The 23995-nt window shown below is 34.7% G+C and overlaps 2 long non-coding RNA genes and 5 other non-coding genes across 7 annotated transcripts; 2 read left to right on the plus strand and 5 right to left on the minus strand.

Moving 5' to 3' along the window:
• Positions 1-6445: 6445 nt before the first annotated feature.
• LOC145103332 (U2 spliceosomal RNA) lies at positions 6446-6641 on the minus strand. The gene has a single exon (XR_013706433.1). It is a non-coding gene; the product is annotated as a U2 spliceosomal RNA (small nuclear RNA).
• Positions 6642-11113: 4472 nt separating this feature from the next.
• On the plus strand, positions 11114-12498 carry LOC145100383 (uncharacterized). Its single transcript, XR_013705005.1, has 2 exons — positions 11114-11458; positions 12210-12498. It is a non-coding gene; the product is annotated as an uncharacterized LOC145100383 (long non-coding RNA).
• A 1160-nt stretch (positions 12499-13658) lies between these two features.
• Positions 13659-13822, minus strand: LOC145103318 (U1 spliceosomal RNA). Its single transcript, XR_013706419.1, has one exon. It is a non-coding gene; the product is annotated as a U1 spliceosomal RNA (small nuclear RNA).
• Positions 13823-14549: 727 nt separating this feature from the next.
• On the minus strand, positions 14550-14745 carry LOC145103333 (U2 spliceosomal RNA). The gene has a single exon (XR_013706434.1). It is a non-coding gene; the product is annotated as a U2 spliceosomal RNA (small nuclear RNA).
• Positions 14746-19196: 4451 nt separating this feature from the next.
• LOC145102695 (uncharacterized) lies at positions 19197-20606 on the plus strand. The gene is made up of 2 exons (XR_013706235.1): positions 19197-19566; positions 20318-20606. It is a non-coding gene; the product is annotated as an uncharacterized LOC145102695 (long non-coding RNA).
• Positions 20607-21766: 1160 nt separating this feature from the next.
• LOC145103319 (U1 spliceosomal RNA) lies at positions 21767-21930 on the minus strand. The gene has a single exon (XR_013706420.1). It is a non-coding gene; the product is annotated as a U1 spliceosomal RNA (small nuclear RNA).
• Positions 21931-22613: 683 nt separating this feature from the next.
• On the minus strand, positions 22614-22806 carry LOC145103344 (U2 spliceosomal RNA). Its single transcript, XR_013706444.1, has one exon. It is a non-coding gene; the product is annotated as a U2 spliceosomal RNA (small nuclear RNA).
• Between the last annotated feature and the right edge of the window lie 1189 nt (positions 22807-23995).

Genomic DNA, 23995 nt, shown 5'->3' on the forward strand with positions numbered 1-23995 from the left:
CTTAGGGTAATGTTCCTAGTCCAATTCCAGCCAAAAAAGTCGAATTTATGTTGTCTGTGGTTCCAACTCGTCGAGTGCATGAACCAACTCGGCGAGTTGGATCGATTTGATCACTTTTTAGGCATGGACTCGCCGAGTCTCCTGATGAACTCGCCGAGTTTGATGATCAGACAGCAACAATTTCGATTTTTTAAGCAGTTTTGCAAGTATAACAAGAAAACAAGCCTAGGCTCTGATACCACTGTTGGGTTTTGAGCATTCTAACACTCCTAAGTGTACATGCAACCCTAAATATCTTGGATCTATGTTTTCTCTATTATACATGCAAATATGAACATCCAAGGTATTATCCTAATCTAGCATACAAAACTATCAATATAACAAGATAGAATACATACCTCTTTGATGTAGAAAGTCTTCATGAAGCTTGAGTGCCCAGTGCCCCAAGTGTGACACCTCAAATGGTTCACACAGCACCAAATACACTTGGAATAACTTGAGAGAAATCCACAACTCATGAAATCGGCTAGCCCTTATTTTTACACACTCTAGTGCCCGATTTTGGTCAAGAATAAGATCTTTATATAGTGTTACAATTAGGGTAAACCCTAATTGTCATGACTTTCCATTTCCTTGGATCCATGGGTTCAAATACACCATGGAGCATCCATGGACCATCCTATAGGTTTTAGCCCAACTTGATTATCCATGGAGCATTAGCCCACTATACAAGTATGGATGATTTACACAATCAACCCATATATTTAATTAGTCTTCTTATGATCAATTAATTAATCCTAGATTAATTCTTGATCAATACTAATTAAATAATCATATTATTCTTATTATTAATATACTAGAACTTACAATATATTAATAACCATAAGTGTCTTATTTCTCTCATTATAGTCTATCCAAGTGCATGATGCCATGCAACCCAAATAGACCATGTCGGGTCGGGTTAAGTCTTACCAATTATAGTTATGGACTTAGACATTAATCCAACATGATGTACATCTTTTGGACAAGCATTTTTTGGCTTTCATCAGGGAGATGATTCCAGAATTTACTACACATTTGTCGCCATTCACCATAAGTGGTTCTACTCCATGTGTTTTAATCACTACAATCTTCTTTCTACACTTGATGTCGGTGTCATTCGCACTAAGCCAGTCTATCCCTAACACTATGTCGAACCCGTTTAACTTAATGGGAAACAATTCCTCGTTGAATTTATTCCCATTCAAATCTATGAAGATGTTGTTAATACAATAACTAATAGGTACGAATTTGCCTCTAGCAACTTCTACTAATAGATCACTATCTAGTTTATCTACAGGCAATGCTAGTCTTCTACCAAAATTATGTGATAAAGGAGTAATTAGCTACTGGATCAAACAATATATTGGCAGGAAAATCATTTACTAGAAAGGTACCTGAAGCGACATCTGCTTCCTCCGTAGCTGCTTCTAAAGTCATTCGGAATGCTCTGACCTTTAGCCTAGGCGGCACATTAGGCTTTGCAGCCTCCTTCTTCTTCAGACAGTCCTTCTCAATATGCCCTTCTTCATTACATCCATAACACACTCTTTTGTTAGATGTGCATTCGTTGGCATAATGACCAATTCTCCCACACTTGTAAAAGATCAACTCCGCGCCACATTTTTCCGAGTGCTTCTTCCTACACTTCTCGCACCATTTTGCTTCTCCTCAACCTCCAAACATTTTGGAACCAGATTTTGAAACTTACTCTTCTTACTGGACCTTGAAGATCCATCATTTTCTTTTCTCTCCTACCTCTATTATCTCTAGATCCTTCTCCCTTAACAGGGCCTCAACATTATTAGCTGCTCTGACGGATGTCTTCAAAGTAGTTATCATCTTTACTGTTGTACCAAAGTCCATTAGTAGTTCGTTAGCAAAGCTCTCTATCTTGGAGAGTTTTATGGGAACAAGTAGGGGAATAGCTTCCTCTTTTCAGTGAATACAATGTCATACTCATCAACACTCATCTTCCCTTTCTTCAGGTTCTAAAACTCGTTGTTCAGGTTTATCACATCCACCTCCCAGCAATAATGTATCTTCAACTGCTCCATGAATGCTTCCTAAGATATCCACAAGGCTTCTCCATATGGCATTGTATCCGCCAACAGCTTCTACCAACTTAAAACTCCAGTCTTCAGTTTCCTAACGGAAAGGATGGTTTTCTGCTTATTTCTATAGTTGCAGCTCTCAAATACCATCTCCATCTCGAAGATCTAGTCCATAATCTCTACAAGTTTTGGGCTTCAAGAGATAATTGATGGCTTGGCACCCGCAAAGTTCTTATACTTACACCCATTTTCATCATTTCCTTCATTTCCTCTCTCAAGTTTATTTCTTCTAACCACTTGGGGTTCTATTCGACTAACAGTCTTGCTATAATTTCCTTCCTCAGACTATTCTATATTCAACTCAGGTTTCTCAACATGCGTAGTAGACTCTCAACTTTTTCACGGATTAGATGCCTCATTTCCTCTCTTTTTTCGGCTAATAGAGCAATAATTGTTGCCATAGTGACAAGTTCAACTACTAGCACTTCATCGGGTGCACGCTCAATCACTCATGGCTCTGGCTGTTGGTTTCCATTAGCATTTCATATATCACTGTGTATTCTCTCCATGAAGTTCTATACACCAAAGCCGACATTATGTGTACAGTGACGAGAATTTAAGATAGGAAAGCTCCATTTACGATAGACGTATAAATTTCCTTATTACTCAGAAAAGTTATATGTCAATTCTAATATCGTAATTATACGTTTAGAAACCTGAAAACATAAAATTTCTAGTTTCGGTTGGCAATAGACCATAGATCCGATCAAATAATACCATCCTAAGGCATATAAGGTGTATTATAGCTATACCATAAATCATTTAGCATATAAAAGAAATTTTGGCATCTTCCTATAAGCTAGTGCTTGTGTATATTCAGGCATACTTCCTAAATGTGGTAGACACTCATCTGACAATCTTCACTTAACATTTTATGTTTAAGTGTATAAATCCTACAATTACTAGTTTGCTTAAACTAATTCTCTGATACCAACTGTGACATCCCCAATTTCGTGGTAAGAAAAGACCAATTTATTTATGCTTATTTAAAATCATGGTATCATTTTTAAAGAATAATATTGTGGAATTTGTTCCCAAAAAACATGATGATGATATTATAAAAATATTTCCAAAGAAATGTATTTTATTTATATTAAAAACTTTGGGTTGTTGTCGTCAATACAATATATAAGCATAAACGGAATTAATATAGGCCTTACAAACATGTATTATTCTACTTACATATAATCCATAAATCTCTCATCAATCATCACACCCGTGCTCTCATGCCACTACCTGTAATATAAGAAACTGAGTGGGCCAGGCTTTGGATCCTAGTGAGCACATATGGTTTTCAACCCACAATAATTAAATTCTTTTAATTATAGACTTTTATTAAATCATTCTACCCGATTACCCATTCCCGTTATCCGCATTTTCTATTCATAAAGCATCTAATTCGAGGAACCTATCCTAAGGATCATCTTCGGGATAGACAAATATTCTCATGGGATTCCTTAGCAATATATGTCAATAAGGAAACCGAGGGGATGGACTACACCTAGTGACCATTTAGTTAAAAAACACCTACATGTTGCGAGCCTGCTAGCGTTCCATTGGACTGTCTAGAATGGTTTGTGGTCATTGTCTATACTCTGTTAGATGACAAGATCATTTTTAAATTCAAGGCATCTCATCATCTATTTCATCATTCATCTACCCATCTCTATCCAATATATTAATACGTATAAAAATTACATAAAGTTTAAATCAAGTAAAACATGTATAAATAGTTCATCTAGCATAGCTATCAGGAACACAAATAATAGGCACATATAGCATGTAATTATCTTAAATATTTCATATCTATGTGTAAGATGAAAGTAACTACGCACTCACCTGTTAAAGTGATGACTCAAAACATGGACACCGCTTCACTTCTAGCAACCCACTTTTCCGTTTCCGTAACCTAGTATCACTAAGTCTTAGTCTAATACTCTACATGACTAAAAATAGTCTAGACCTATCAATCATTCCAATGAATACCAATAGTTCTATCAAATAAGGATCAAGCAGGTAGGACAGTTGGGAGAATCATTCCAATGAATACCAATAGTTCTATCAAATAAGGATCAGGCGTGTAGGATAGTTGGGAGGCAAGACCATTTCAGTGTATAGCCTTTTTGAAATCCAACAACCAAGCCAACATGACCGTTCTAGACACCTCTCCGATTAAGTAGATCAATCAATATTATAACTTGGATTTACTGATAGTTCTTATTTATAAATTCATAACAACGACTATGACTTTAAATATAAATTACACTAAAATAAAGTAGAGTGTAATTTAACTTACAAGGATTCCCTAGACAAAAGTCTGGAAATTGCAATGGCTGAACTTTGGGCTGATAGTTACTAGACATCGGGCGCCTAGGGACCTCAGAACTTGCCAAAAGACCCTAAACTCTTACAAAATTCCAACCAAAATGGAGAGAGAGAGAGAGAGAGAGAGAGAGAGAGAGAGAGAGAGAATAGGATTGGTGTGTGGAATGAATGAACTCATATCAGCTATTTATAGGCTGCTAATAAAATATAGTTTAAATAAGAATTTCACAATATAAATAATGTAATGGTGGACTTAGACATGTTAGAATTAAATGGCTAAAGGGACACACTTTGGTATTTTATGTATCTATTAGTCGTAGGGCCTAAACTTTTAAAATTTTACATGCCCTAGAATCTTTTGTTCGACCTTGTCCCCTATGGTGGAAAAACGTTATTAAATGCTTGTGTATCATGTGTTGATTAATTGTCATTTACACTTTCTGATCTTGGTATGTTTGTTTCTTTATATCTTAGGCATTTTTATAGTATTTATACATCCTAGTGTTTTAGCTGTTTCGTTGTTACCTTCTATGTACACTTGTTTATGTGACCAAGTGTGTTGATGTTCTTTTAGATGTGAATTTCATCGGTTGTGAAATAGGTGTATTGTTATGGTAGTTGTTTAGGCACATAATCACCAACAGTTGGACTCCCTCCAGAAAGCTGATGACGGTGTATGACGGAAGCTCAAACAGATTCCTAATAATCATTATGTGCCTTAAGAAAGATGATTAGATTTCATTTTATGTGAAAGAGATACTCTAATTTTGCATGTGCGGTAGAAATCATAGCATCTTTGTGGAATGGTATTTCCGACAGGAGTCAAACAATCCTATTTGAATTGAACTCCCAACATTAATGATCTGGCCTTTTGTTGATGCTTACTAACTAAGGTGATGCAAGATAAGCCAACACTTATGAGCTATATTTGTGTCTATACAGAAACCCTTCGGAAATCACATATTTCTTTTATGGTTACAAACAACCCAAAGTGTAGAGGAGCTCTCATGATTGAGATGTAAAGAGAAAGTTGATATTGAAAAGTCGAGAAAGGAAAAATGTGACACGGAGTCATTTGGTCAACACGTTCTACCATATTTAGACAAAAATCTACACCTTGAAAAAATCCTGAAATTTTGAAAGCATCGTTTTTTGTAACATATCCAACCTAGGCCATGGAGATCACCAACCTAGGCCATGGACCTTCTTGATCGCCCATAGACCCTGTCCAGGTAAGTGAGTTTTCCATTCTCCTGCCCTCACCTTTTATGCAACAACCCAGCTTCTGTTTTCTTTCTTCAGCCTCCAATGTGGGATCAGGTTCACATCATCTATTGTAGTGTTCCATTAGTTCCCCTTTCCTCTGGGCAAAACGCACAGCCAAATGGCAGTTATATAATTGCATTATTTCAAGTGTGTCTGGGCCTGTTAGATCAATACGGTCTCTCCCTCTTAAGAGAATTGTAATCTTTGATTGTGGTAAATGGGAGAAGTCCATTCCAAAATTGAAGATTAAGACAAAGTTGATGCATGCTTCTGAATTACAATGTTTTCTTTGGATCAAATAAATAGTCATAATCAAATTCCACATAATATGCTTATTTGTTCTGTAGTAGTATTACCGATGTCAAGTTATAGATGCAGTGTATAACAGGAACAGTAGTGCGATCAGGAAACGTTGATAAAAGTGATCACCATCTTACTAATTGAGCAGGATCTGTTATACTATATATGCCTTCCGAACACAGGAAAAGCTTGCTTCCTATCTTACTAATTAAAGGCCGATATATATAAGTTTTAAACTTACATTGGAGCTACGGGTGTGCCAAGGCTAAAAAACAATTCCAACCTCTTCTTTGGAATGTTGGATCCTAGTTCGAATAAACTGATAGAAGTATTAGACATAACAAGGTAAGAAGTAAAGTCTTCCATTCAAAACTATTAAAAGTACTTTTAGACTAGGATTAGAGGGGTGCGCCACGCCCTGGCTGTAGTGCAACGCTAAGGCGACACTCGAGAGACCCAGCAGCAAGCCTCTGTGATGGACTCTCCCCCATAAAAAATAAGATTAATATCGAGTAGGCCGATGGCCTACATATCAGATATTAAACTGATAAGAACAGATACTACACTTGATCTTAGCCAAAAGGCCGAGAAAGGTATGCTTTTTGTTTTCTTGGGGCTTGGTTTCTATAGCCACTGCCATCTTGTATGTAATCTTCTCTCACCCGATGTGGGAGAGCAAACCTTCATTTTTGTTTCTACATTATCCTCTACCGTTTTTTGTTTCTACATTAACATATTTCATTGATGTTGTTTGTTCTCCCGTGAAATGATTCCACACACAACCACCTATGCTTTTCCCACATCACCATTGATGTTTCTTCCCAACACTACAACCTCTTCACGCTAAGTTCATGCATGGATTTTCGATTTCCTAAACACTCTCACCATCACCACCACAACCTCTTCCTCCCTTCTTAAATTTTTGCTGATGAATTGATTTTCATAAGGGAGTTATATATAATCTTCTTATTTCTTGGTCTTTTAACTTCTTTTTTTCTATGGTATTTTGGTGGTTTATGATTCTAAGTATTTCTTGTTATTTTTTCACCCACTTCTCCAATCTTTGCAGATTCTCTTTCTTAAAGACTCCCACAAGTTACTTAAAATCACGATATTTCTCAATCTGGTGACCGAGTTAACTTGAGAGTACCAATTCATCTCCATTGAGTTTATGTATTCAATTATTTTTGTAGTAGTTGAATAGAGGCAATAATCTATTCAAATTCCTACATATTTACTCACCAAAGGCAGAAGTTGTGTATCCAAGTCCGTTGTATGAATGTATTTGGTTATTCTTTGTCTTTTATTTCCTTTTGTATTTATGTATGTCTTTGATTGTAACCTGTTTGAATTTAAGTCTTTAGCAATGTCTTGTTTAAAGTTGGTATTGTGCTGGATTCAGAGAAGACCGGGTGCTCCATGTTGCACTCTTAACTTAATTAATAAATTTTGTTTAGTTAGGTTTTATTTTCATTATATTTATCTGTTTATGTTGATGTGAAATTATTGGAGTATATTCGAATGTGCAATTTTGATAACCAATTATCGATGCTTGTTTGTATTTGGTAAATGATGATTGAGTTTTAAAAAAAAAAAGGCATATGTTGCCCTACCGCCCCCATCTTTTAAAGGTGTCCCTGCAACTGGAGCCCATCGTTTGATATGTGGAGTCTTATATTGTTGGTGTTGGCATTAGAACCCATGCATCATCCCTTGCTTGTTTGTGTTATGTGACGTATCTCTCATGTGATGGTCACGTGGCGTGTGTTACATGGGGAGCTACGGAATTTAAGACTTGGATACTCTAATACCTCATTTTGGGTGTCAAATAGAGAGAATTCTTCTGTATGATGTGTCTACTTCGCTTTTATGGGGACTGTGGGATTTAAGAAATTACATTATCGATAAATCCTTTAAAAAGGGTGTGTGGAGAAATAGAGTATTGTTTTAGCAACATGTTAGCTAAAATCAGTCACCATTGCAAACTATTTTCACACATTTTGTCATTGTTTTACATAAAAATCTTGACAAATACTAGCCAATAACCACGGTAGATAATTGTGACCGTAAGTATTTTAATCTGAAATGAAAAAAAAAAAACATGTGACTATAATTGTTTAATGATAGTAGTTTAAGTTCATACGAGTGTCTACAATTAATTATTTTGAATATTAAAGAATGACAACATGTGACTGTAAGTGTTTTATTATGACATTTAAGAAAATAAAACTTATAATTAAAAATATTTTATAGTTACATTATAATTTTTATGGTATTAATTTAAAAAATAGTAAAGATAGAAGAAAAAAACATGTGACTATAAATGTTTGTATGGTGACGGTGTTGAAAAGTGAAACTAGTATTTTGAGGGATTACAATTTTTTCTCCATCATCTATAAAATTTTCAATTTTCCCTCTTTACTAAAATTTTAATATTTTTCCTTCTTTTAACGAAAATTAGATTTCATTTCACTCTGTCTCTAAAACATTAGATCTAATCGCTCATCCTATATTTTTCTCTGACCGTCGTCTCCAAAACAGTTGGATTCACTACTTTCTTTCTCATACCCAATTACATCCATAACAACCCTTATCAGAACTGCTACACATTCGACGCCAATCATCAATGTCGACGCCGAAACCACCATCATACCCTGAAGCGATCATCGATTATGTGTTCATCTTCACCCTTCAACCAGATAAACGATTCCATCGATTATTTCGTCGTTCCTTCTCCTCCGACATCCTTATCTCCTCTGAAATCCCTCTCTGACATCAAACCTTATCCTCTATTGGTGTTCGGTTCTACATCAACACATTTCGTCGACATCATTTGTTCTCTCGTGAAACGATTCCACACAACTACAGGTGCTTTCCCACATCACCATCGACACTGCTCCCCAACACCACAACCTCTTTACGCCAGGTTCAGGCATGGATTTCGATTTCCTAAACCATCTCACCGTCACCGCCACAGCCTCTTTTAGCTTCTTTTCTTTTTATGGTCTTTTGGTGGGTTAACGATGCAAATAGTTGTTGTTAATTTATCACCATATTCTTTAATATTTGTAGATTCTCATACTTAAAGACTCCTAAAAGTTACTCCAAATCAAAATATTTTTCAATCTGGTGACTGAGTTACCTTGGGAGTAATGATTATTCTCCGTTGAGCTTATGCATTCAATTATTTTTGCATTACTTGAATCTAGGAAATAATCTATTCGAATTCCAACATATGTAATCACTAAAGGAAGAAGTTTGTGTATCCAGGTTCGTTGTATTACTGTATCCAGTTAGCCTTTGTCTTTTCCTTTTTTATTTCTTTATATATTTGATTGTCATGTGTTTAGATTTAAGTCTTTAACACTATCTTGTTTAAAATAGGTAATGTGTTGGATTCAGAGAAAACTGAGATAACTAGAACAAAAGGAAATCAATTGAAACAAGGTATCGAGTGTTCGTTGTTGCTTTCTTAACTCAGTTAATCGAGTTAGTTCATTTAGGTTTTAATTTTATTCTAGTTATCTGTTTATGTTGATGTGAAAATATTGTAGTATTTTTAAATGTGTAATTTTCATAACCAATTATCCATCATTATGTGTGTTTGGTGAATAATGGATGAGTTTAGGTTGTAAAAAGGAGCATCTCTAGTCAGCATTGCTTTTTCTGTCTGTAGGTACTATAAATTTGTCAGATTTTCTTTATCTCATATTGTTCTGACAATCTGATAAATAACGCTCACCATGTGTTTAAATAGATGGCATGATCATGCTAAATTACATGAGTTCCCAATGTAAATGAGTTTGATAGAGAGATTTATTAGTTCATTTTGATCCTTATATTGGTTATTATTCCACATATGGACATGCATATAAGCTAGCTGAAGAGATAAAGAAAAGGGTTGCATATGTTGAATGGTTGAACCCAATATATGGCAGGTAGGTAATCAAATAAATATATTTCTTAATTTTAACTTATTGTAACATCCTGAAATTTAGGTCATAGACTACAAACGACTAAATTACAATAAATATTTTTGTAATTTAACTCATTCAATTATAGTGCATCTAATGTAAAATAAATGAGTTCATTTCAAATATTATAAGATATCAAACGATACCTTACTTCCAAATGTGGAAAATGTCAAACAAATCAAACAGCTCAAACTGTAACACTGGGTAATGCCTCTGGGGAAAACTGAAAATTTGTATTAAGTAGTTAGAAGCAAATCAAACATTAAAATCTTATAGTACGTGTTACTTTATTTCTGAAAATTTAAAGAACGTCCAAAATGGAGTTCGTATGAAAAATATACGATAGTTTTAAAAAAACAGAAAGTAAAACACTAATTTTCTTTAATCGTGTAAAACTGAATCGATTCGTTGAGGCACTTACACACCTCTGATGGAAATTCCGAGTGCTTTTCTCGGCTCATGTTATAGCCTAATATTTGATTACATACTCAAAATATTTTTAGCAAAAATATTTGCAAAAATCGAAAAATCGAGCATTATGGGCTATTTAGACGCAAAACTTTAAACGCGATTTCCTGGAGTTCCGTAACTCGATAAATTAATTTGTATGAGTTTTTGAAATCCTTGAATTAAACTATATCTATCGACACGTTCCAAAAATTTCTTGACATCAGACCCTGACGCACCCAATTATGTGTGTTTTTGGGTATTTAAAGAGTGTAACCTCATGTGGGGCCCATATGGCTTTGCTAGTAGAAAGAAAAATCAGCTCTTTTCCCAATTTCTCAAGCCCACGTGCCTCTCTCCGTCCACCACTCCCTTCCTTCTAGAGATGCAAATTTTACCCATCGATTCGGGTACCCGGTTTAGCGGGTAACGGGGCGGGCACGGGCGCAGATTTTTATACCCGCAGTGGGGACGGGTCGGAGACGAATATGACACTATCCGACCCGTTTAAAACCCGATTATATATATATATATATATATATATATATATATATATATATATATATATATATATATATATATATATATATATATATATATATATATATAGTGTTTATGGAAAATTGATTCGTGAATCACAGTATCAAGACGACGCTTCGGAATTGACTCCTCGTTTCATCAAGCCATTAACTGATCTCACTCTCTCTAATCTCCTTTTCTAGAATCAAAATTTTTTATTTCATTATAAAAGATGCGGCCACCCTTCGTCTTTGATTCTTAGTTCTTCACAAAATCACGACATCAATCTTTCACCTTCAAGCTACCTTGCTATCATCACCGATTCAGCGCTCATGGAATCAAGAAGTTCCAGCTACATCCCAAAATCCTAAGCCCTAAGTTTTCAATTTTATTTTCTTACCCTCGATTTTGGTATTATCGATTTCTGGTATAATCGATTTCTTGTATAGTCGATTTCTGGTATAATCGATCCTGGTATAATCGATTTCTTGATTGAATGATTTTTGGTTGTATATGTTTTGACTGATGCTGGTTATAATCGATTTCTTAATCACTAGATTACTTACACTCATTTTTGTTATAATCGATTTCATGACTTAAACTTGATTACAACCATTGAATCTTTTCTCCTGTATCTTATTTGTTACATGCTTTTGATTTTATTTTATTACACTCGATTTTGGTGTTAACCTATTAAACTAATGGATTTGTATCTTTTTTTAGTGATGTTGGTTACAATCGACAACTTAGTCACACGATTTCTTACACTTCATTTTGTTATAATCAATATCATGCCTTCAACTTGATTGCAGCCACTGAATCTTTTGTTGCTGTAACATATTTGTTAAATGTTTTGTCTAGAAAGTAGAAACTTATTAAGTCATGAACCTTCAAATTGACTTTTGAACTCATTTTTTTTATCAATTTGAGTGTTGACTAAAAAACTTATTTGATTGAATTGACTTGTTCAATATCAACATTTTTTTTTCTGTTTTGGTTGTAACTAAAATATGATTTCTAGTAAAACAGAAATCTGATTGTTGCATAAAGTGGAACTGATTTCTAGCAAAGTGCATTGTTTTTACAGTATCTTTTTTACTGCATATATGTAACTGTTTTTTGTATTATCAATGAATTAATCTAATTTCTAGCAAACTACATCTTTTTAGCAGCATCTATGTTCTATCAATCCGATTTCAACCATATTTTTTTGTTTTTTTTGCAGTGACACTCAGGATAGATAACCCCCACAACCAAGTGTTGATGTTGCTGGAACTACAGATGGGCAGGTTGTTAGAGCAACAAATGGACAAGTTATTGAAGTTATAAAAGATGATGAAGCCGGTCCAAGCTTTGTGGATTTTGATATTTAGTTCATGAAAAATTGTTGTTTTTATTTTAGTTATTTAACAAACATGAGGATGTGTGCGTATCTTCTTCTTTTTGTTTTTACTATTTTGTGTACGAGAATGAAGTATGAATTGTTGAATGTTTAGTTATCATGATTATTACTATGTCTTTTTTATATATATATCTCAGATTTATTAAAAAAATGATTGGATCTTTTTTACTTAACGGATATCCATCGGGTTCCCCGTATCCGACGGGTTTTCTTTTACCCGAATCCGTCGGGGATTTGGCGGGTCGGGGGCGGGTACGGGTGTTGGGGTCGGAGTTCGGGGGCAGGGATGGGTATTGTAGTATCCGACAATATCCGCCCCAGTTTGCGTGTGCATGGACTCGACGAGAAGAGAAGAGATTACAAACCTCCTGTTAACCAAACATACATGCCAAATAAATGTTTCTAAACCCATTCTCAAAAAATTTACAAATCTAGTCCTAAGCTTTTAAACTTCATTTTAAAATGTCCAAAATTCACCCCTCTCCTGGAAATATTTCAAAACTAGTCCTAACCATTTCAAACTTCATTTTAAAAATGTCACAAACTACCCTTACTTGAAAAATCTATGAATATAAGTCCAAGATTTAAATCTTAAAAACTAAATGACCCATTTGTAGTCCTTATTTGGAAATCATTTACAAACCAAGTCCATTTAATTTATCTAAATTAGTATTGGAACCTATACTTTGGTTAAGTTACCAAATAACCCTCCACATATTAATTTATATTAATATTTCCTTAGGAAACTAAATTTATCATACTAAAGAATGTTTGGATGTGAAATTTGAATGATAAAAGATATTTGGACGTGCAATTTGAAAGTTATTATGCGATGTTTATTAATCCGAATCGGAGAATTGTGATAATAAAATATATTTTAAATAAGAATTTCACGAGATGAACATTGTAACGGTGGACTTAGACATGTTATATTTAAATGGCTAAAGGGACACATTTTTGTATTTTACGATTTCCCCATTCTTACAAAGCCCGGTCCAGATAGAGTAACCAACATAGCATGAGGAGCTCTCATGATTAAGATGTAAAGAGAAAGTTGATATTGAAAAGTCGAGAAAGGAAAAATGTGACACAGAGTTTTGGTCAACACGTTCTTCCATATTTAGACAAAAATCTACACCTTGAACAAATCCTGAAATTTTGAAAGCATCGTATTTTGTAACATATCCTCTTTAATTTTTATTTTCAGATTTAAGTTATTTGAAAAAAATGAAAGAAGCAATAAAAAAGTTCAATGTTGAAACTAGGATATTGGTAGGGGCCGCGCGAACGCAGGCCCCCACTGGCACAAATTATGACATAGGTTCGACCAACTTGGGCCGACCTTAGACAGGCACCTCTCCGTAATGTGCAATGGAGATCACCAACCTAGGCCATGGACCTTCTTGATCGCCCATAGACCCTGTCCAGGTAAGTGAGTTTTCCATTCTCCTGCCCTCACCTTTTATGCAACAACCCAGCTTCTGTTTTCTTTCTTCAGCCTCCAATGTGGGATCAGGTTCACATCATCTATTGTAGTGTTCCATTAGTTCCCCTTTCCTCTGGGCAAAACGCACAGCCAAATGGCAGTTATATAATTGCATTATTTCAAGTGTGTCTGGGCCTGTTAGATCAATACGGTCTCTCCCTCTTAAGAGAATTGTAATCTTTGATTGTGGTAAATGGGAGAAGTCCATTCCAAAATTGAAGATTAAGACAAAGTTGATGCATGCTTCTGAATTACAATGTTTTCTTTGGATCAAATAAATAGTCATAATCAAATTCCACATAATATGCTTATTTGTTCTGTAGTAGTATTACCGATGTCAAGTTATAGATGCAGTGTATAACAGGAACAGTAGTGCGATCAGGAAACGTTGATAAAAGTGATCACCATCTTACTAATTGAGCAGGATCTGTTATACTATATATGCCTTCCGAACACAGGAAAAGCTTGCTTCCTATCTTACTAATTAAAGGCCGATATATATAAGTTTTAAACTTACATTGGAGCTACGGGTGTGCCAAGGCTAAAAAACAATTCCAACCTCTTCTTTGGAATGTTGGATCCTAGTTCGAATAAACTGATAGAAGTATTAGACATAACAAGGTAAGAAGTAAAGTCTTCCATTCAAAACTATTAAAAGTACTTTTAGACTAGGATTAGAGGGGTGCGCCACGCCCTGGCTGTAGTGCAACGCTAAGGCGACACTCGAGAGACCCAGCAGCAAGCCTCTGTGATGGACTCTCCCCCATAAAAAATAAGATTAATATCGAGTAGGCCGATGGCCTACATATCAGATATTAAACTGATAAGAACAGATACTACACTTGATCTTAGCCAAAAGGCCGAGAAAGGTATGCTTTTTGTTTTCTTGGGGCTTGGTTTCTATAGCCACTGCCATCTTGTATGTAATCTTCTCTCACCCGATGTGGGAGAGCAAACCTTCATTTTTGTTTCTACATTATCCTCTACCGTTTTTTGTTTCTACATTAACATATTTCATTGATGTTGTTTGTTCTCCCGTGAAATGATTCCACACACAACCACCTATGCTTTTCCCACATCACCATTGATGTTTCTTCCCAACACTACAACCTCTTCACGCTAAGTTCATGCATGGATTTTCGATTTCCTAAACACTCTCACCATCACCACCACAACCTCTTCCTCCCTTCTTAAATTTTTGCTGATGAATTGATTTTCATAAGGGAGTTATATATAATCTTCTTATTTCTTGGTCTTTTAACTTCTTTTTTTCTATGGTATTTTGGTGGTTTATGATTCTAAGTATTTCTTGTTATTTTTTCACCCACTTCTCCAATCTTTGCAGATTCTCTTTCTTAAAGACTCCCACAAGTTACTTAAAATCACGATATTTCTCAATCTGGTGACCGAGTTAACTTGAGAGTACCAATTCATCTCCATTGAGTTTATGTATTCAATTATTTTTGTAGTAGTTGAATAGAGGCAATAATCTATTCAAATTCCTACATATTTACTCACCAAAGGCAGAAGTTGTGTATCCAAGTCCGTTGTATGAATGTATTTGGTTATTCTTTGTCTTTTATTTCCTTTTGTATTTATGTATGTCTTTGATTGTAACCTGTTTGAATTTAAGTCTTTAGCAATGTCTTGTTTAAAGTTGGTATTGTGCTGGATTCAGAGAAGACCGGGTGCTCCATGTTGCACTCTTAACTTAATTAATAAATTTTGTTTAGTTAGGTTTTATTTTCATTATATTTATCTGTTTATGTTGATGTGAAATTATTGGAGTATATTCGAATGTGCAATTTTGATAACCAATTATCGATGCTTGTTTGTATTTGGTAAATGATGATTGAGTTTTAAAAAAAAAAAGGCATATGTTGCCCTACCGCCCCCATCTTTTAAAGGTGTCCCTGCAACTGGAGCCCATCGTTTGATATGTGGAGTCTTATATTGTTGGTGTTGGCATTAGAACCCATGCATCATCCCTTGCTTGTTTGTGTTATGTGACGTATCTCTCATGTGATGGTCACGTGGCGTGTGTTACATGGGGAGCTACGGAATTTAAGACTTGGATACTCTAATACCTCATTTTGGGTGTCAAATAGAGAGAATTCTTCTGTATGATGTGTCTACTTCGCTTTTATGGGGACTGTGGGATTTAAGAAATTACATTATCGATAAATCCTTTAAAAAGGGTGTGTGGAGAAATAGAGTATTGTTTTAGCAACATGTTAGCTAAAATCAGTCACCATTGCAAACTATTTTCACACATTTTGTCATTGTTTTACATAAAAATCTTGACAAATACTAGCCAATAACCACGGTAGATAATTGTGACCGTAAGTATTTTAATCTGAAATGAAAAAAAAAAAACATGTGACTATAATTGTTTAATGATAGTAGTTTAAGTTCATACGAGTGTCTACAATTAATTATTTTGAATATTAAAGAATGACAACATGTGACTGTAAGTGTTTTATTATGACATTTAAGAAAATAAAACTTATAATTAAAAATATTTTATAGTTACATTATAATTTTTATGGTATTAATTTAAAAAATAGTAAAGATAGAAGAAAAAAACATGTGACTATAAATGTTTGTATGGTGACGGTGTTGAAAAGTGAAACTAGTATTTTGAGGGATTACAATTTTTTCTCCATCATCTATAAAATTTTCAATTTTCCCTCTTTACTAAAATTTTAATATTTTTCCTTCTTTTAACGAAAATTAGATTTCATTTCACTCTGTCTCTAAAACATTAGATCTAATCGCTCATCCTATATTTTTCTCTGACCGTCGTCTCCAAAACAGTTGGATTCACTACTTTCTTTCTCATACCCAATTACATCCATAACAACCCTTATCAGAACTGCTACACATTCGACGCCAATCATCAATGTCGACGCCGAAACCACCATCATACCCTGAAGCGATCATCGATTATGTGTTCATCTTCACCCTTCAACCAGATAAACGATTCCATCGATTATTTCGTCGTTCCTTCTCCTCCGACATCCTTATCTCCTCTGAAATCCCTCTCTGACATCAAACCTTATCCTCTATTGGTGTTCGGTTCTACATCAACACATTTCGTCGACATCATTTGTTCTCTCGTGAAACGATTCCACACAACTACAGGTGCTTTCCCACATCACCATCGACACTGCTCCCCAACACCACAACCTCTTTACGCCAGGTTCAGGCATGGATTTCGATTTCCTAAACCATCTCACCGTCACCGCCACAGCCTCTTTTAGCTTCTTTTCTTTTTATGGTCTTTTGGTGGGTTAACGATGCAAATAGTTGTTGTTAATTTATCACCATATTCTTTAATATTTGTAGATTCTCATACTTAAAGACTCCTAAAAGTTACTCCAAATCAAAATATTTTTCAATCTGGTGACTGAGTTACCTTGGGAGTAATGATTATTCTCCGTTGAGCTTATGCATTCAATTATTTTTGCATTACTTGAATCTAGGAAATAATCTATTCGAATTCCAACATATGTAATCACTAAAGGAAGAAGTTTGTGTATCCAGGTTCGTTGTATTACTGTATCCAGTTAGCCTTTGTCTTTTCCTTTTTTATTTCTTTATATATTTGATTGTCATGTGTTTAGATTTAAGTCTTTAACACTATCTTGTTTAAAATAGGTAATGTGTTGGATTCAGAGAAAACTGAGATAACTAGAACAAAAGGAAATCAATTGAAACAAGGTATCGAGTGTTCGTTGTTGCTTTCTTAACTCAGTTAATCGAGTTAGTTCATTTAGGTTTTAATTTTATTCTAGTTATCTGTTTATGTTGATGTGAAAATATTGTAGTATTTTTAAATGTGTAATTTTCATAACCAATTATCCATCATTATGTGTGTTTGGTGAATAATGGATGAGTTTAGGTTGTAAAAAGGAGCATCTCTAGTCAGCATTGCTTTTTCTGTCTGTAGGTACTATAAATTTGTCAGATTTTCTTTATCTCATATTGTTCTGACAATCTGATAAATAACGCTCACCATGTGTTTAAATAGATGGCATGATCATGCTAAATTACATGAGTTCCCAATGTAAATGAGTTTGATAGAGAGATTTATTAGTTCATTTTGATCCTTATATTGGTTATTATTCCACATATGGACATGCATATAAGCTAGCTGAAGAGATAAAGAAAAGGGTTGCATATGTTGAATGGTTGAACCCAATATATGGCAGGTAGGTAATCAAATAAATATATTTCTTAATTTTAACTTATTGTAACATCCTGAAATTTAGGTCATAGACTACAAACGACTAAATTACAATAAATATTTTTGTAATTTAACTCATTCAATTATAGTGCATCTAATGTAAAATAAATGAGTTCATTTCAAATATTATAAGATATCAAACGATACCTTACTTCCAAATGTGGAAAATGTCAAACAAATCAAACAGCTCAAACTGTAACACTGGGTAATGCCTCTGGGGAAAACTGAAAATTTGTATTAAGTAGTTAGAAGCAAATCAAACATTAAAATCTTATAGTACGTGTTACTTTATTTCTGAAAATTTAAAGAACGTCCAAAATGGAGTTCGTATGAAAAATATACGATAGTTTTAAAAAAACAGAAAGTAAAACACTAATTTTCTTTAATCGTGTAAAACTGAATCGATTCGTTGAGGCACTTACACACCTCTGATGGAAATTCCGAGTGCTTTTCTCGGCTCATGTTATAGCCTAATATTTGATTACATACTCAAAATATTTTTAGCAAAAATATTTGCAAAAATCGAAAAATCGAGCATTATGGGCTATTTAGACGCAAAACTTTAAACGCGATTTCCTGGAGTTCCGTAACTCGATAAATTAATTTGTATGAGTTTTTGAAATCCTTGAATTAAACTATATCTATCGACACGTTCCAAAAATTTCTTGACATCAGACCCTGACGCACCCAATTATGTGTGTTTTTGGGTATTTAAAGAGTGTAACCTCATGTGGGGCCCATATGGCTTTGCTAGTAGAAAGAAAAATCAGCTCTTTTCCCAATTTCTCAAGCCCACGTGCCTCTCTCCGTCCACCACTCCCTTCCTTCTAGAGATGCAAATTTTACCCATCGATTCGGGTACCCGGTTTAGCGGGTAACGGGGCGGGCACGGGCGCAGATTTTTATACCCGCAGTGGGGACGGGTCGGAGACGAATATGACACTATCCGACCCGTTTAAAACCCGATTATATATATATATATATATATATATATATATATATATATATATATATATATATATATATATATATATATATATATATAGTGTTTATGGAAAATTGATTCGTGAATCACAGTATCAAGACGACGCTTCGGAATTGACTCCTCGTTTCTTCAAGCCATTAACTGATCTCACTCTCTCTAATCTCCTTTTCTAGAATCAAAATTTTTTATTTCATTATAAAAGATGCGGCCACCCTTCGTCTTTGATTCTTAGTTCTTCACAAAATCACGACATCAATCTTTCACCTTCAAGCTACCTTGCTATCATCACCGATTCAGCGCTCATGGAATCAAGAAGTTCCAGCTACATCCCAAAATCCTAAGCCCTAAGTTTTCAATTTTATTTTCTTACCCTCGATTTTGGTATTATCGATTTCTGGTATAATCGATTTCTGGTATAATCGATTTCTTGTATAGTCGATTTCTGGTATAATCGATCCTGGTATAATCGATTTCTTGATTGAATGATTTTTGGTTGTATATGTTTTGACTGATGCTGGTTATAATCGATTTCTTAATCACTAGATTACTTACACTCATTTTTGTTATAATCGATTTCATGACTTAAACTTGATTACAACCATTGAATCTTTTCTCCTGTATCTTATTTGTTACATGCTTTTGATTTTATTTTATTACACTCGATTTTGGTGTTAACCTATTAAACTAATGGATTTGTATCTTTTTTTAGTGATGTTGGTTACAATCGACAACTTAGTCACACGATTTCTTACACTTCATTTTGTTATAATCAATATCATGCCTTCAACTTGATTGCAGCCACTGAATCTTTTGTTGCTGTAACATATTTGTTAAATGTTTTGTCTAGAAAGTAGAAACTTATTAAGTCATGAACCTTCAAATTGACTTTTGAACTCATTTTTTTTATCAATTTGAGTGTTGACTAAAAAACTTATTTGATTGAATTGACTTGTTCAATATCAACATTTTTTTTTCTGTTTTGGTTGTAACTAAAATATGATTTCTAGTAAAACAGAAATCTGATTGTTGCATAAAGTGGAACTGATTTCTAGCAAAGTGCATTGTTTTTACAGTATCTTTTTTACTGCATATATGTAACTGTTTTTTGTATTATCAATGAATTAATCTAATTTCTAGCAAACTACATCTTTTTAGCAGCATCTATGTTCTATCAATCCGATTTCAACCATATTTTTTTGTTTTTTTTGCAGTGACACTCAGGATAGATAACCCCCACAACCAAGTGTTGATGTTGCTGGAACTACAGATGGGCAGGTTGTTAGAGCAACAAATGGACAAGTTATTGAAGTTATAAAAGATGATGAAGCCGGTCCAAGCTTTGTGGATTTTGATATTTAGTTCATGAAAAATTGTTGTTTTTATTTTAGTTATTTAACAAACATGAGGATGTGTGCGTATCTTCTTCTTTTTGTTTTTACTATTTTGTGTACGAGAATGAAGTATGAATTGTTGAATGTTTAGTTATCATGATTATTACTATGTCTTTTTTATATATATATCTCAGATTTATTAAAAAAATGATTGGATCTTTTTTACTTAACGGATATCCATCGGGTTCCCCGTATCCGACGGGTTTTCTTTTACCCGAATCCGTCGGGGATTTGGCGGGTCGGGGGCGGGTACGGGTGTTGGGGTCGGAGTTCGGGGGCAGGGATGGGTATTGTAGTATCCGACAATATCCGCCCCAGTTTGCGTGTGCATGGACTCGACGAGAAGAGAAGAGATTACAAACCTCCTGTTAACCAAACATACATGCCAAATAAATGTTTCTAAACCCATTCTCAAAAAATTTACAAATCTAGTCCTAAGCTTTTAAACTTCATTTTAAAATGTCCAAAATTCACCCCTCTCCTGGAAATATTTCAAAACTAGTCCTAACCATTTAAAACTTCATTTTAAAAATGTCACAAACTACCCTTACTTGAAAAATCTATGAATATAAGTCCAAGATTTAAATCTTAAAAACTAAATGACCCATTTGTAGTCCTTATTTGGAAATCATTTACAAACCAAGTCCATTTAATTTATCTAAATTAGTATTGGAACCTATACTTTGGTTAAGTTACCAAATAACCCTCCACATATTAATTTATATTAATATTTCCTTAGGAAACTAAATTTATCATACTAAAGAATGTTTGGATGTGAAATTTGAATGATAAAAGATATTTGGACGTGCAATTTGAAAGTTATTATGCGATGTTTATTAATCCGAATCGGAGAATTGTGATAATAAAATATATTTTAAATAAGAATTTCACGAGATGAACATTGTAACGGTGGACTTAGACATGTTATATTTAAATGGCTAAAGGGACACATTTTTGTATTTTACGATTTCCCCATTCTTACAAAGCCCGGTCCAGATAGAGTAACCAACATAGCATGAGGAGCTCTCATGATTAAGATGTAAAGAGAAAGTTGATATTGAAAAGTCGAGAAAGGAAAAATGTGACACAGAGTTTTGGTCAACACGTTCTTCCATATTTAGACAAAAATCTACACCTTGAACAAATCCTGAAATTTTGAAAGCATCGTATTTTGTAACATATCCTCTTTAATTTTTATTTTCAGATTTAAGTTATTTGAAAAAAATGAAAGAAGCAATAAAAAAGTTCAATGTTGAAACTAGGATATTGGTAGGGGCCGCGCGAACGCAGGCCCCCACTGGCACAAATTATGACATAGGTTCGACCAACTTGGGCCGACCTTAGACAGGCACCTCTCCGTAATGTGCAATGGAGATCACCAACCTAGGCCATGGACCTTCTTGATCGCCCATAGACCCTGTCCAGGTAAGTGAGTTTTCCATTCTCCTGCCCTCACCTTTTATGCAACAACCCAGCTTCTGTTTTCTTTCTTCAGCCTCCAATGTGGGATCAGGTTCACATCATCTATTGTAGTGTTCCATTAGTTCCCATAATTGCATTATTTCAAGTGTGTCTGGGCCTGTTAGATCAATACGGTCTCTCCCTCTTAAGAGAATTGTAATCTTTGATTGTGGTAAATGGGAGAAGTCCATTCCAAAAATTGAAGATTAAGACAGTGTTGATGCATGCTTCGAATTACAATGTTTTCTTTGATCAAATAAACAGTCATAATCAAATTCCACATAATATGCTTATTTGTTCTGTAGTAGTATTACCGATGTCAAGTTAGGATGCAGTGTATAACAGGAAACATAGTGCGATCAGGAAACGTTGATAAAAGTGATCACCATCTTACTAATTGAGCAGGATCTGTTATACTATATATGCCTTCCGAACACAGGAAAAGCTTGCTTCCTATCTTACTAATTAAAGGCCGATATATATAAGTTTTAAACTTACATTGAGCCACGGGTGTGCCAAGGTTAAAACAATCTCAACCTCTTCTTTTGGAATGCTGATCCTGGTTCGAATAAACTCGATGTATGATTAGGACATAACAAGGTAAGAAGTAAAGTCTTCCATTCAAAACTATTAAAAGTACTTTTAGACTAGGATTAGAGGGTGCGCCACGCCCGGCTGTAGTGCAACGCTAAGGCGACACTCGAGAGACCTGCAGCAAGCCTTCGTGATGGACTCTCCCCCCATAAAAAAAATAAGATTATCGAGTAGGCCGATGGCCTACATATCGATATTAAACTGATAAGAACAGATACTACACTTGATCTTAGCCAAAAGGCCGAGAAAGGTATGCTTTTTGTTTTCTTGGGGCTTGGTTTCTGGTAGCCACCGCCATCTTGTATGTAATCTTCTCTCACCCGATGTGGGAGAGCAAACCTTCATTTTTGTTTCTACATTATCCCCTACCGTTTTTTGTTTCTACATTAACATATTTCATTGATGTTGTTTGTTCTCCCGTGAAATGATTCCACACACAACCACCTATGCTCCACATCACCATTGATGTTTCTTCCCAACACTACAACCTCTTCACGCTAAGTTCATGCATGGATTTTCGATTTCTAAACACTCTCACCATCACCACCACAACCTCTTCCTCCCTTCTTAAATTTTTGCCGATGAATTGATTTTCATATGAGTTATATATAATCTTCTTATTTCTTGGTCTTTTAACTTTTTTTCTATGGTATTTTGGTGGTTTGTGATTCTAAGTATTTCTTGTTATTTTTCACCTACTTCTCCAATTCCTTTGCAGATTCTCTTCTTAAAGACTCCCACAAGTTACTTAAAATCACGATATTTCTCAACTGTGACCGAGTTAACTTGAGAGTACCAATTCATCTCCATTGAGTTTATGTATTCAATTATTTTTGTAGTAGTTGAATAGGCATTAATCTATTCAAATTCCTACATATTTACTCACCAGTGCGTGTTGTGTATCCAAGTCCGTTGTATGAATGTATTTGGTTATTCTTTGTCTTTTATTTCCTTTTGTATTTATGGCTGCCCTTGATTGTAACCTGTTTGAATTTAAGTCTTAGGCAATGTCTTGTTTAAAGTTGGTATTGTGCCGGATCTGTGAAGACCGGGTGCTCCATGTTGCACTCTTAACTTGTCTAATAAATTTTGTTTAGTTAGGTTTTATTTTCATTATATTTATCTCTGTTTATGTTGATGTGAAATTATTGGAGTATATTCGAATGTGCAATTTTGATAACCAATTATCGATGCTTGTTTGTATTTGGTAAATGATGGTTGAGTTTTAAAAAAAAAGGCATACGTCGCCCTACCGCCCCCATCTTTTTAAAGGTGTCCCCGCAATCGGAGCCTCCATCGTTTTCGATATGTGGAGTCTTATATTGTTGGTGTTGGCATTAGAACCCATGCATCATCCCTTTGCTTGTTTAGCATGTGACGTATCTCTCATGTGATGGTCACGTGGCGTGTGTTACATGGGGAGCTACGGAATTTAAGACTTGG

This window comes from Lactuca serriola, chromosome 4 (genome assembly GCF_051521515.1).
Source record: "Lactuca serriola cultivar US96UC23 chromosome 4, Lser_US96UC23_V15, whole genome shotgun sequence".
In the NCBI taxonomy this organism is placed as follows: Eukaryota; Viridiplantae; Streptophyta; class Magnoliopsida; order Asterales; family Asteraceae; genus Lactuca; species Lactuca serriola.